This window comes from Caretta caretta, chromosome 4 (assembly GCF_965140235.1).
Source record: "Caretta caretta isolate rCarCar2 chromosome 4, rCarCar1.hap1, whole genome shotgun sequence".
Taxonomy (NCBI): Eukaryota; Metazoa; Chordata; order Testudines; family Cheloniidae; genus Caretta; species Caretta caretta.
In genome coordinates this window covers 98,610,791-98,622,971 of record NC_134209.1, presented here as the reverse complement: position 1 = coordinate 98,622,971, position 12,181 = coordinate 98,610,791, and the positions used below count along the sequence as shown (strand labels likewise).

The following is a 12,181-nucleotide window of genomic DNA, read 5'->3' as shown; positions in this document are numbered from 1 at the left end:
GTCATGTGAAGAAAAAAAAAAAAGCGCAACAAATGAGTGGAGAACAAATATAAAGGGAGAATGAAGGAAACGATGATAAAACCATGTGCCATGATCTTATAGACATCACCACCAATACCATAAGTGATCTGTAAACTTAAAATGTCACAGGGAGATCCAGTGGGGAATGACTGACTGATTCTGAAGGACAGAGCAGTGAAAACTGCACAGCTGAAAAATTGAGGATAAAATGCTCAAGTCCTTCTCCCACTGAAGGCATCAGGCATTCCGCAAATTACTCCACTGGCAGCAGGATTCAGGCCCAAACATAGGGCTTTTCCCTAGCATGATGATTTCTTCTTTAAAACACTCCTCAGTAGAAATAAAAAACCTGTTGCTCTTCTGGTGATTTTTTAGAATACGAGCGTAAGACTGACAGCTTAGTCTGGTTCTTCTCTTTCTCTCACCTTAACACAGAATTCATTAAGAAGAACTTTTCTCCGCCTAAAAATGGGGCCATGATTTGGTTGTTTTTAATATCGGCATAGTATCATTTACCCTTAATTGTCTCAATCTTTTCGACAAACTGAAACAGCTTTCAGAATATCGCAGATGTTGCAGAAAGATGAGTGAATGCCCTCATTTAGAGATCAGTTTAGAGCATATATTCAGAACCACCAAGTTAAGGGGACATTTCCACATCTCCTTCATGCATGTCATTATGGAACTCGATACTACAGTTCTGACTCAAGAGAAAATCCTATGGCAGCCAATTGGAATGTTGCCCGAGTCAGGACTTCAGGATTGGGGTTGAGATACTTTGCCAATATCTCCGTATTGGAGTGAAATACCTAATTTTTTTAAAAAGGGGAGACACTGGGTAGAAGCCAGCTTGAAATTTTCAGTTTGAATGGCTGCTTATGGAGATCCTTTGAAATGTGGCTATATCCCTTAGCCAGCTTTGAAAATCCCCGCCCCAAATGTTTTTTCTGCTTTACTTTTTTTTTTGGTATGATTTCCTGGGTTGTTTTAAAAGAGCTACTTTCTTTCTATACAAAATTTAAAAGAGAAAAGGATATGCACAGTTTATATAAATACATAGTACATACAATGGTAACAGCAAAATGATAAATTGCAGAGTCATATGATAACATTTATGATTCACTGTTGATTGCCTTAACTGCACTCTGCCCACTAGACTATCTGCACTGGGCCTTATTTCCAACATTGCAAAACCCTGAACAGTTACAGTGAGATACAGTTTACAACAACCTGCCAGAGAAATGTTTCCTTTTTCCCTGTACAAAACTATAATTGTTCAGGTCAGGCACTATTTAAATTTGCTCCAGTGACACACTGAAGATATTATCTTGTGTTCTTTCATAGCTGGACATGGGAGCTCTATATACCTTTATAAAGACTTTCCAATAACTACTTCCAATCCTGGAACGTCCCAACATATTACATGTAAAAACTGTGACATTACCTAAAATATCATTTCTGTACATGATAATGGGGACATCAAAGGAACATGAAAAAGGAATACCAATACAAACTCTTTAAAATCCTCTGTGAAATACTTCGAAAGAAATTTTCTTTTAAAAATTCAATACACACACAGTATAGTTCAGTATACTTGTATTATATGCAATAGTTTCATACATTCAGCTGAACCCCACACTCAAAGTGAATCTGCTAAACTTTGCTTGATTTTGGGGTTACAACCATGGGAAACCAGCAGGCATGGCATGGCCTTTACCCAGACTCTGACATTGGCTCAAATTTGCAGAGAGACGTTAGCAAACCTCGGAAAAGTTAGTTTTTATTGGTTAGAAAATTCCAAAAGAGTAAAAAAGTTGATTGGTTTGGGGTTTTGTTATGAAAATTTCACACAGCTCTGGCAATGATGTCATTAGACTATTTCATGGTGGCTTGAAATGACATACTAAATATCCTAATTATGTCCGGTGAATACACTGCAATGCCTATCTTTTGCCCTCAATTCAACACCACTTCAAGCAGGATTTTTCTGAAACATTTAAATCTAAAAGAAATATTGATTTGGTGGAAAACTTCATATTGCAGGCTTCAGCCTAAGAAAAATATACAGCTTCATTACTAACCATTTAAAACAGACTGATCTTGGAAAGGGTTATTTGAAGGACTGTAGCTGTGCTGGCCGCAGGATATTGCAGAGAGAAGTAGGTGAAGTAATATCTTTTACAGTAGAACCTCAGACTTAGGAACCCCAGAGTTACAAACTGACCAGTCATACACACCTCATTTGTAACTGGAAGTACACAATAAGGCAGCAGCAGAGACCAAAAAACCCCCAAGAACCCCCAACCTCCCCCGCCCCAAATACAGTGCAGTACTGTGTTAAATGTGAAGTACTAAAAAAATAAAGGGAAAGTTTTAAAAAGATATTTGACAAGGTGTGAAGAAACTGTTTCTGCACTTGTTTCATTTAAATTAAGACATTTAAAAGCAGCATTTTTCTTCTGCATAGTAACGTTTCGAAGATGTATTAAGTCAATTTTCTGTCGTAAACTTTTGAAAGAACAACCATGACATTTTGTTCAGGGTTATGAACATTTCAGAGTTACAAACAACCTCCATTCTCGAGGTGTTCGTAACTCTGAGGTTTTACTGTATTAGACCAACTTCTATTGATGATACAGACAAGCTTTTGAGTTTAAACAGAGCTTTTCTTCAAGTTTGGGAAATGTTACTCAGTCTTTTGCTCTAACATTTAAGTACATGAGGAAGAATGGCTAAACTCGTATTCCCTCTTTTGAGTCACTCCCTATCAGATTCTGTTTTTGCGTCCTCAGCTCTGCTAGAATGTGGACTGTTTGGGTCAGAACTAAATGAGAATAAATCATAACACCTACTCCAATTATTTAATTCTTATTCACTTTATAACTGTTCTTGGTCATAAAGTCATAGAAGTTGGACAAGATGTGCGATTTAGGCCATCCCTTTGCTAGTACATGATTGTTCCTTCCAATATTTTTTTCAGTCACAATTTATATTATAGGTACCTTTATAAATAGTTGAGAGGCAATGTGGTCCAGTGGATAGGGCACTGGATTGGTAGTCAGAAGATCCGAATGTTACTAACCAGCTGTGTGTGAGGGGGTGCGGAGTGTGAGCTCCAGGAGGGACTTTGGGTGCGGGAGGGGGCTGAGGGCTGGGGCAGGGGCACGGAAGGGGGTGAGTGCTCTGGCTGGGGTTGCACACTCTAGGGTGGGGCTGGGGATGAGAGGTTTGGGGTGCGGGAGGGGGCTCAGGGTTGGGGCTGTGTTCAGAGTGCGGGAGGGAGCTCAGGGCTGGGGCAGGGGGTTGGGGTGTGGGAGGGGGTTCGGGGTGCAGGCAGTGCTTACCTCAGGCAGCTCCCAGAAGCGGCCAGCATGCCAGGCTCCTAGGCTGAGAGGCCATGGGACCCTATGCACTGCCTGTGCCCACAGGCACTGCCCCTGCAACTCCCTTTGGCCATGGTTCCTGGCCAATGGGAGCTGCAGAGCTGGTGCTTGGGGCGGGGGCAGCGCATGGAGCCCCCTGGCCCACTCCTCCGCCTAGGAGTTGGTGGGACATGCTGGCTGCTTCCTGGGAGCCACATGGAGCCGGGTAGGGAGCCTGCCATCCCCGCACCAACTAGACTTTTAACGGCTTGGTCAACAGTGCTGACCACAGACACAAGGTCTGTTTTTGACCAGGTGTTCCAGTTGAACACTGGACACCTGGCAATCCTAGACGTGGGTGCTGGAGGGAGTAGTCATGATGTAACAGTCAGGTGGTCTCATCTATCGGGAGCCAGCTTCCTGCCTGTCTTGCTCCCCTACTGCACAGGGGAAGTGGACGAGGCTGCTCTGAATGGCTGGGGCAGGAGAACCAATACTCACAGGGTATTGGTTCTACTCAACTTCCCTTTCGCAGAGTCCCTGCCAGCCTCCTCAGTGTGCCTGACAGCAAGCAAGGCCTCTCAGGGCTTTCTCCCTGGGGAGCTGGTTCCTTTCCTTTTTATCAAGGCTCACTGCAGGGGCTCACTCTACCCATTTTTTTTCCTCTCTCTCTCTCTCTCTCTTTCCTGGACTATTGCTTTCCCTTCTCAGGAGAGGATCCCAGGGCTTGGTCTTCCCCTTGGCTTCCTACATCCCTAATAGGACTCCCCCACAGTTCTAAGCCCTTCTTTTTATGATGATCCAGCTCCTCCCAGCTGGGCCTTCACCACACCCTACAGGTTTATGCAGGTGAGCTAATTGAGTCCTCAGGCTCCTGAGAACCCTTTTGCTGCCAGTGTGGAGTGTACACCCCCCAGGTGCCTAACACCTAACCTGTTTAGGTGCTTTTGAAAATCCCACTAGAGACCAGTCTGCAACTTTTCATGCCAAATACCTTGGAAAATCTGACTCTATGTGCTTCAAATTTTTAGAATTAGTAGATCAGTAGATTTCAATCTCTCCCACCTGTTTTTTCCCCCTCTGTAGACTGAAAGAGGAAAACACATTTTCTTATTTTTCAATTCCCAATTGGATTCTCAACTTGAATGAACTAGTCAAAACAAAGAAAATATTTTCTCTGAATCTGTTTGCTAAATTTAAACCAAAGTAATTAAGGCTAAAACTTTTCTGCACAACAGAAAGTGGAAGTATTTCTGTTTGGAAAAATGTATATGCCAGAATTTAGTTCATTGTAAAGACTGAAAATGATACTTAATGCAGTACATGATATTGTGCCATATTTATAAAGCTTGAACTGACTTCAAGAGTTAAAAATGTTTTCTCCCAATTCTGAATTGAAAAAAAAATGCATCCTTTAACTCACTAAACTCTGAGGAGAGCTAGTTGATGCAGCATTTTTATTTATTTAAATAGATTATAGTAAGATTAGGCCTTAAAATAGGTTGTCATAATTTCAGATGATTTTTAAACAAGTTAAATTTTAAAAAGAAAAATGTATTTAAATTTAAGAATCCAGTAAAAAAAACCATGGTTATTTATCCACCCTGCTATCGAGTTTGGCCCATATTTATGAAGTACCGTACCTTGAAATTCTTCTGAATGAAAAGCACTAGTTAAATGTTGTGTAATTCTACTGCCTTGAGATTCTTTGCTTTTTATTCTTGGTTGATAAGGAAATAAAATGATGAGAGAATTCCATCATAGTTCTACCTCTCTGACTAGGGCACGTCTTCATTAGCAATGTTAAAGTGCTGTAGTTGAGGCATAGCGCTGGGAGAGAGGTCTCCCAGTGCTACAAAAAACCCACCTCCACGAGGGAAATAGCTCCCAGCACTGGTGCACTGTCTACACTGGCACATTACAGCGCTGAAACTCGCAGCACTCGGGGATGTTTTTTCACACCCCAGAGCGAGAAAGTTGCAGTGCTGTAAAGTGCCAGCATAGACAAGCCCTAACAGAGGACAAAACACCAAGGGAGCTTAGTGTTATCGCCCTAAAACGTAAAATAACGCAAACAGTGAGTAAATCTAGTTCCAGCAATTTCTGAGACAATTCTACAAAGGTTGAGTTTTTTGTTAACACAGCTACATATGCTGCTTACATGCTGCACAGTGGGATAACACGACTTATCGTTACTTAGAAGAAATGCTCGCACCTCAAGTGCAGTTTTGAATTCACTGGTGACTTTCTTCAATGATTTCCATATGTCATAAATGAACTGCATTCCCAGGAAGTGATTTAACATTTCTGGCAAAGGAGCAATTAAATGGGATTTTCCTGGTAGGCCAGATGGGTCCACTGTAACATCACGTTATTCCTAACTTCTCACTCCTCATGGAACAAAGGAACTCCACTAATAATTTCCACACGATCGAATCACACCTTTTTAAAAAAAACTTCCAAGACTCTTGTACCCCTCACTATTTGGTCTGAGCATCGGGATCCAAACAAAATTCCCCAACCACTTAAAACAGTCACTTTATTAATGCATCTTACAAGAACACTCAGAACAGAAGGACTGCTTTAGAAATGTAACCAGGGAACTAAAAGAATACAGGACTGGAAGAGACCGCCTGAGTTGTCAAGACCAGTCTCCTTCTATCACAGGCAATCCTGTCATGTAACCCCATTCATAAAACTATCAAGCTCCATCTTAAAACTATGTATGGCTTGCATTAAAAAACACCTGCAGGAATGAATATACTCAAGGTTTTGTTCACCACTGGACAGCATGCTATATGAGCCTGGGAAAGAGACTTTGAAATCTCTTCTTTGAATTGTAGCACATGCATGTGTGTTGTATTGGGTCTCCACTTTATACAACTGCGTTACATTTGTACACGGAGCCTGCAAAGTGGGGGTAAAATGTTACTATTCAGATGCAGCAGCATTTTACACTCACTGCACTTTTGCCTTGTACAGATTTAAATAACAAAACAACATGCAAGGCAGTGGAGATTCTTTACTTTTTTACTACTCTAGGGCTAAATTGTGACTCCCAGAGCCAGTGGAGTGCTAGGCGTGGTAGCTGCAATATCTGACCTGTGGTGGAGGGACGCATTACCCCGGCACAGGGTATTGACCGGTGGTGGAGGGACGCATTACCCCGGCACAGGGTATTGACCGGTGGTGGAGGGACGCATTACCCCGGCACAGGGTATTGTTACTCCTTTTGAGCCAAGCAGTTAGTAAAAATTCAGCATCCAGCAGGTTATCATTAGGAGGAGAAATTGATGCTGGAATCAGCTTTTTTTTTAATGCAATCCTGTTTATTTACAAGAATGGACAGCAGCGTCCTGTTCTCCTGAACGCAGGAGGAGTCAAACAGCAGGAGACGGTTTCTTTGCTCACAGTTCCAAGCCCCTTTCAGCCAGCACTTACCCAGTGCTCGTTCTGGCTGTGCCGTTGGCTTTCTGCTGCTTTGTGCCTGGTTTCTTTGGTGTTTCCCCTGCTTTTCTCTCTCAACCCCACCCCCCAAAAAGTACTACCCAGCAAAACCCCTATATCCACACAGGTCTGTTTCTGTGGTGTTGCAAGTGCCTATGCTTTGTGTGAAGGCTCCTATTGTTTCTTAGGGTGGCTATTACGCCAACCAGTTTCAATGAGATTTCACCCAATCCATAACAGTATAAGGCCTTCAAGAGCACTGAGGGATAACCTCAGCAGTACACTCGCTCCACCTGTATGAAGAAGTAGAGTTCTGTTGGGAAGCACTACTTTCTTAGCCATGCCCTGGATACACCCTGGCTTTGTCTGCCGTGCAAAAAGAGTGTTTTGTTACATCAAGATAGCTATCTTAATACATAATCCTAGTGGAGACAAGGCACAGGTAGTTTTTCAGTGTAACCCCATACTCCCCTGCCCCCCCCCCCCCAACCTAGGGTTGAACTTGACTAATTACAGTGAGGTAAAAACTACATGGGCCTTGTCTTCACTAGGATTTTGCACTGTGATAGCTATCTTGATGTCAAAACACCTTTTATGGTTTGTGGAAAGAGGCCCTAGGTTTGTGCAGTGTTTGCACAATATTTAGTAGGTTCCCTTGCACACAGGAAACACAAGCAGCTGCAATAGGATTAACTCCTATGCAAGTGTAGAGTGCTATATCTGGCTAAACTGTATAGTAATTGGCACAGACTATATTAAAGGTGCTTATAGTACATAACTGCTGAAATGAGAATCAGGTACATCTTTTAATTTTCTTTATATTCTTCCATAAACCAACTCCAGGGATGCTGCATTACAAACTTTACAGTCATATCAATTATTCTAAACAGGGTTCTGAAATGTTAAGGTTCATTGTGTAATTATACATACACTAGTAGCTCCAGGCTGACATGTCTATTTAAATCCATAATACTTTATTTTCAGAAGGAATAGAGCAGGTAAAGTGTAATTGGCATCACTTAAGTCACATTTTCAATGCCAAGATGGATATTTTACAAAACCTTTCAATCTTATTATGCTGTCAGCTGTCCAGTAATTTCTCAAGTACGTATTTGAAGAGACATGTTGGAATACTTCCTTGCCAGTGATCTGACATATCTTGAGTCACAAGGCATTTCTCCAGTTTTTATACAGAATTTATTGCATTATCTTCAACATTGCTTTATTTCTAAACTTGGCAGTGAATACAAAACTGCCTCTATACCCTGACCTTTTTACTAAGCCCAGATGCTCCTTCTGCAATTTGTTTAAAGGAAGATACTCAAACTGAAGTTAGGTAAAAGAAAGAAGTATGTTTGCTGGTGTCTGGACAGTGTGCTGTTGGCCAATGCATGCAGGCAGCCTAGGTTCAAGAATGAACTCAAAGGGTATGCCTAAACTTCAGTACTGGCCCGGGGCAGCTGACTTGGGCTTGGAGGGCTCAGGTTGCAGGGCTAAAAATTGCTGTGTAGATGTTTGGGTTCAGGCTGGAGTCTGGGCTCTGAAATCCTGTGAGGAGGGAGAATGTCAGAGGCCACGCTCCAGCCTAAATTTTAGCTCCTCAGCCCAAGCCCTGCAAGCCCAAGTCAACTGACCTGGACTCCGAGACTACAAAAATTTTATTAAAGCAAATGTTAAAATTATATAATACACAGGTTGAGAAAAGAATGTTTGTATATCTGAGTATATCTACACTGCAATATAAGCCAGGACTCAGACTCAGTCTTGTACCCAAACCCCACTTCCATCTGCATAAAAATCTCTTAGACTTGGGCTTGGACCTATGGTCCTAGGACCCTGTGGGGGTGGAGGGATCAAGTCAAGTCAAGCCAGAACCCAGGGTTTGAGACCTATTGCTTTGCAGTGTAGACACAGCCCCACCACACTGGGTCCTAAGAGACCGCCAAAAGTACCCCACAATCCAATGGGACACCTTCCTTTGTCCTCTCTATCTCAAGAATTTCCAGTCAACTCCAGGAAAACAGAGGCAACCCCACTGGGTGTAGTACAGCAGCACAGTGAGTCAGCATTTAACCCTTCTGTTGACTTCTGAACACTGAGCTGCAAACACACCAGAGACCCTTCTGTGTTTGCAATGGAGCCTGAACAGAAGTCTTCTGCAAAGTGCATGGTTTCATAGTCAGGGGAGCACATGCAGGTTTTGGTACATCTTTAGTGCGAGACCAGCAAAACAAAGTCCACACATTTATATGTAAAAGTTCTCACATGCCCATATCCGGACACTCCTTTTCAATCTGTGCATATAGTTTTTCTGCTTCTATAAATGCAACTGGCTTCACTCAGAACCATATTGTTGCAACAATACATCACCCAGCCCACAGCTGCTTGCGCCCACACCGACCATTATGGATTTGTTCACATCATAGTACTTGAGAACTGGAGCTGTTGAGATCATTTCTTTTACTTTTTTGAAGGCAATTTCTTGATTTGGCCCCCATAGCTAAGATGTGTTGGACATTAACAGTTCATTCAGTGGTTTTTTAACTGTAGAAGATTCTTGTAGGTATTAACCAAAGTAATTTATGATACCCAGTATATATCTCAATTCAGGGACACTAATTGTGCACTCAGTTCTTGAATTGCTTTTGCTTTCTAAGGGTAGGACTGATTCCATCTGTATTTATGGTCTGTCCCCAAAACTCAATTTGGGATAGGTGGAAAATGCATTTTTCCTTGTTTAGTTTCAGTCCAGACTGACTGATTAGGCTTAGGACTTTTTAAGGGTTTTGTTGTGTTCTTCCTTCAAAGATCCATATATCAGAATGTTGTCCATTAAAACTACAACTCCGTTTGTGCTCTTTAATGGTCCCTCATTAAGGGATTGAAGAGTGACATGTTGATGAGATCCTTCAACCTTTGTTGCTTTGTTCCTTCTGTGTGCAATCTTTGCTGTCTTTTCCCCTCTGCGTCTGTTCCTAGTTTACTTCTGACACCATGTCATGTTCTTCTACATCAGATAGAGATGGGCAGGTCTGGATGAGGTTTGCTGAAATAAAGTATTATATACACAGTGCCACTAAGTGGTGGAACAGTGTAATACAGTTCAGCATTCCATTACAAAGCCTGGGACAAAGTATTTTCATGGACTATTCCAAAAGGAAGCATTTCTGTGATAAATTTATGGTTGAAATTCTGGACAGTGCCAACGAGTAGGCCCAGTACCAAAGACAGAGGGACTTACAGCTAGAGAGTCATGGCAAGAGACAAAAGGAAAGGTTATACAGCTTGAGGACAGGGTTTCAATGTGGGAACAGGCACTTCCTTCATAGTTTCTGGAACAGGAATGGCGGTTAAGGGAAGAGGACAGAGCTCAGCAGAAAGAACTGTTTGAACAGCTGATATCACTAATGGCCAAATTAACATGGCAAATTAAAACTTTTATTGCTGTAATTTAAAAACATGGGCCTGATTCCTGAATGCTCCTTTTAAAGGGAACCATTATTGAATGGGTGTGCTTCTAATGGAGTCCCTCAGTGATCAATTTTTGGCTCTATGTTATAAAAAATATTTATTAATGACCTGAAAGAAAACATAAAAGTATTACCAAAGAAGTTTGCAGATGACACAAAAATTGGGGGAGTGGTAAATAGTAACAGGTTACTAAGACAGGTCACTAATACAGAGCAATCTGGTTCACTTGGTAAACTGGGCACAAACAAACAATATGCATGTTTATGTGGCTAACTGTAAATGTATACATGTAAGAAAAAAGAATGAAGGCCATATTTATAGGATGGGGACTCTATCCTGGGAAGCAGAGACTCTGAAAATGATTTGGGGAGATGTTGGATAATCAGCTGAACATGAGCTCCCAGTATGACGCTGTGGCCAAAAGCTCTAATGCAATCCTTGGATGCCTAAATAGGGGAGTCTTGGGTAGGAGTAGAGAGGTTATTTTACCTCTGTATGTGACACTTGTGTGACTGCTGCTGAAATACTATGTCTGGTTCTGGTGTCAACAATTCAAGAAAGATGTTGATAAATTGGAGAGGGTTCAGAGAAGAGTCACAAGAATGATTAAAGAGTTAGAAAACATGCCTTATAGTGATAGACTCAAGGAGCTCAATCTATTTAGCTTAACAAAGAGAATGTTCAGGGATGACTTGATTATAGTCTAAAAATACCTACACAGAGAACAAACATTTAATAATGGGCTCTTCAGTCTAGCAAGAAAGGTATAGCACAATCGAACAGCTGGAAGATGAAGTGAGACAAATTCAGACTGCAAATAAGGAATAATTTTTTAATGGTAAAAGCAACTGACCAGTTTACTAAGGGTCATGGTGGATTCTCTGGCAATTTTAAAATCAAGTCTGCATGTTTTTCTAAAAGATGTGCTCTAGGAATTATTTTGGGGAAATTCTATGTTATACAGGAGGTCAGACTAGATGATCAAAATAGTCCCTTCTGGCCTTGGAATCTATGAATGTATTAATCTATAAATCACTGGAGTAATGCAAAAGGAGCATTCATGTAAATAAGAATCAGGCCACATGCATTTTTCCCAAGGGTGAATGGATTTTAATAAAATGAATCGCATTTGTTCTAAGTGGGGGGAGGCTGTGCATTGTATTATGATTAGAAAGACTCACAGCCTCCAAAGCTGGCACATACTATGCATACTATATTTAATATTTACATTTTAATTTTTCAAAGGTTCATCATTTTTTAAGCCCAAAGTGACCCTCTCATTGGTGATATCTTGAATCTAGATCAAGCCCTGTGATCATCTAGTCTGAGCTCTGCCTTTTTCTCTTCCCTCTTCCCTGATTGTTTTGTGTCTCTTCACATTTCTTTTCACTCTGACTGCTCTCTGTTTCATTTTGTTTTTTAATTAAACATTTCCTCTCTGGCCCCTCTCTGATCACTTTGATGTGGAGTGGCAAAATGAGGACAGACACATGCATGGAATTGAGTGGCAGGCCATAACTTTTATTAAGCTTTAGCCCAAAGGAGGGGTGCTACCCACCTGTCATCCATTACTCTCCTCTACCATTGGTTCCAGTGTGGGGGTTACAGGTCTCCTTACCATAGAACCTGCAACTCATGGTAAGCTCTTCTCAGGCTACCCCTCCTGGACTCAGCTCTCTCTGAGTCCTAGCACCCTCCCACTCGGGAGGGGGACAGATGGTGGAGACGTTGGCCACAAGGCCACAAGGTCTCACCCTATCTTATGAGCCCATCACCAAATTCCTAGCTCTTTTAGCTCTGGGAACCATTCATTTTATCCTTTTAACTGCACTGGAAACTGGCTGCAAGTTTTGATGAATTAACAGCTCAACCCAAGAACC

General features: G+C 41.7%; 1 protein-coding gene across 1 annotated transcript in view; it reads right to left on the bottom strand.

The window, feature by feature from the left end:
- The window catches only part of DLC1 (DLC1 Rho GTPase activating protein), a 366,209-nt gene that overhangs the window by 198,813 nt on the left and 155,215 nt on the right, over positions 1-12,181 (bottom strand). The gene's annotated exons all lie outside the window — the stretch shown is intronic.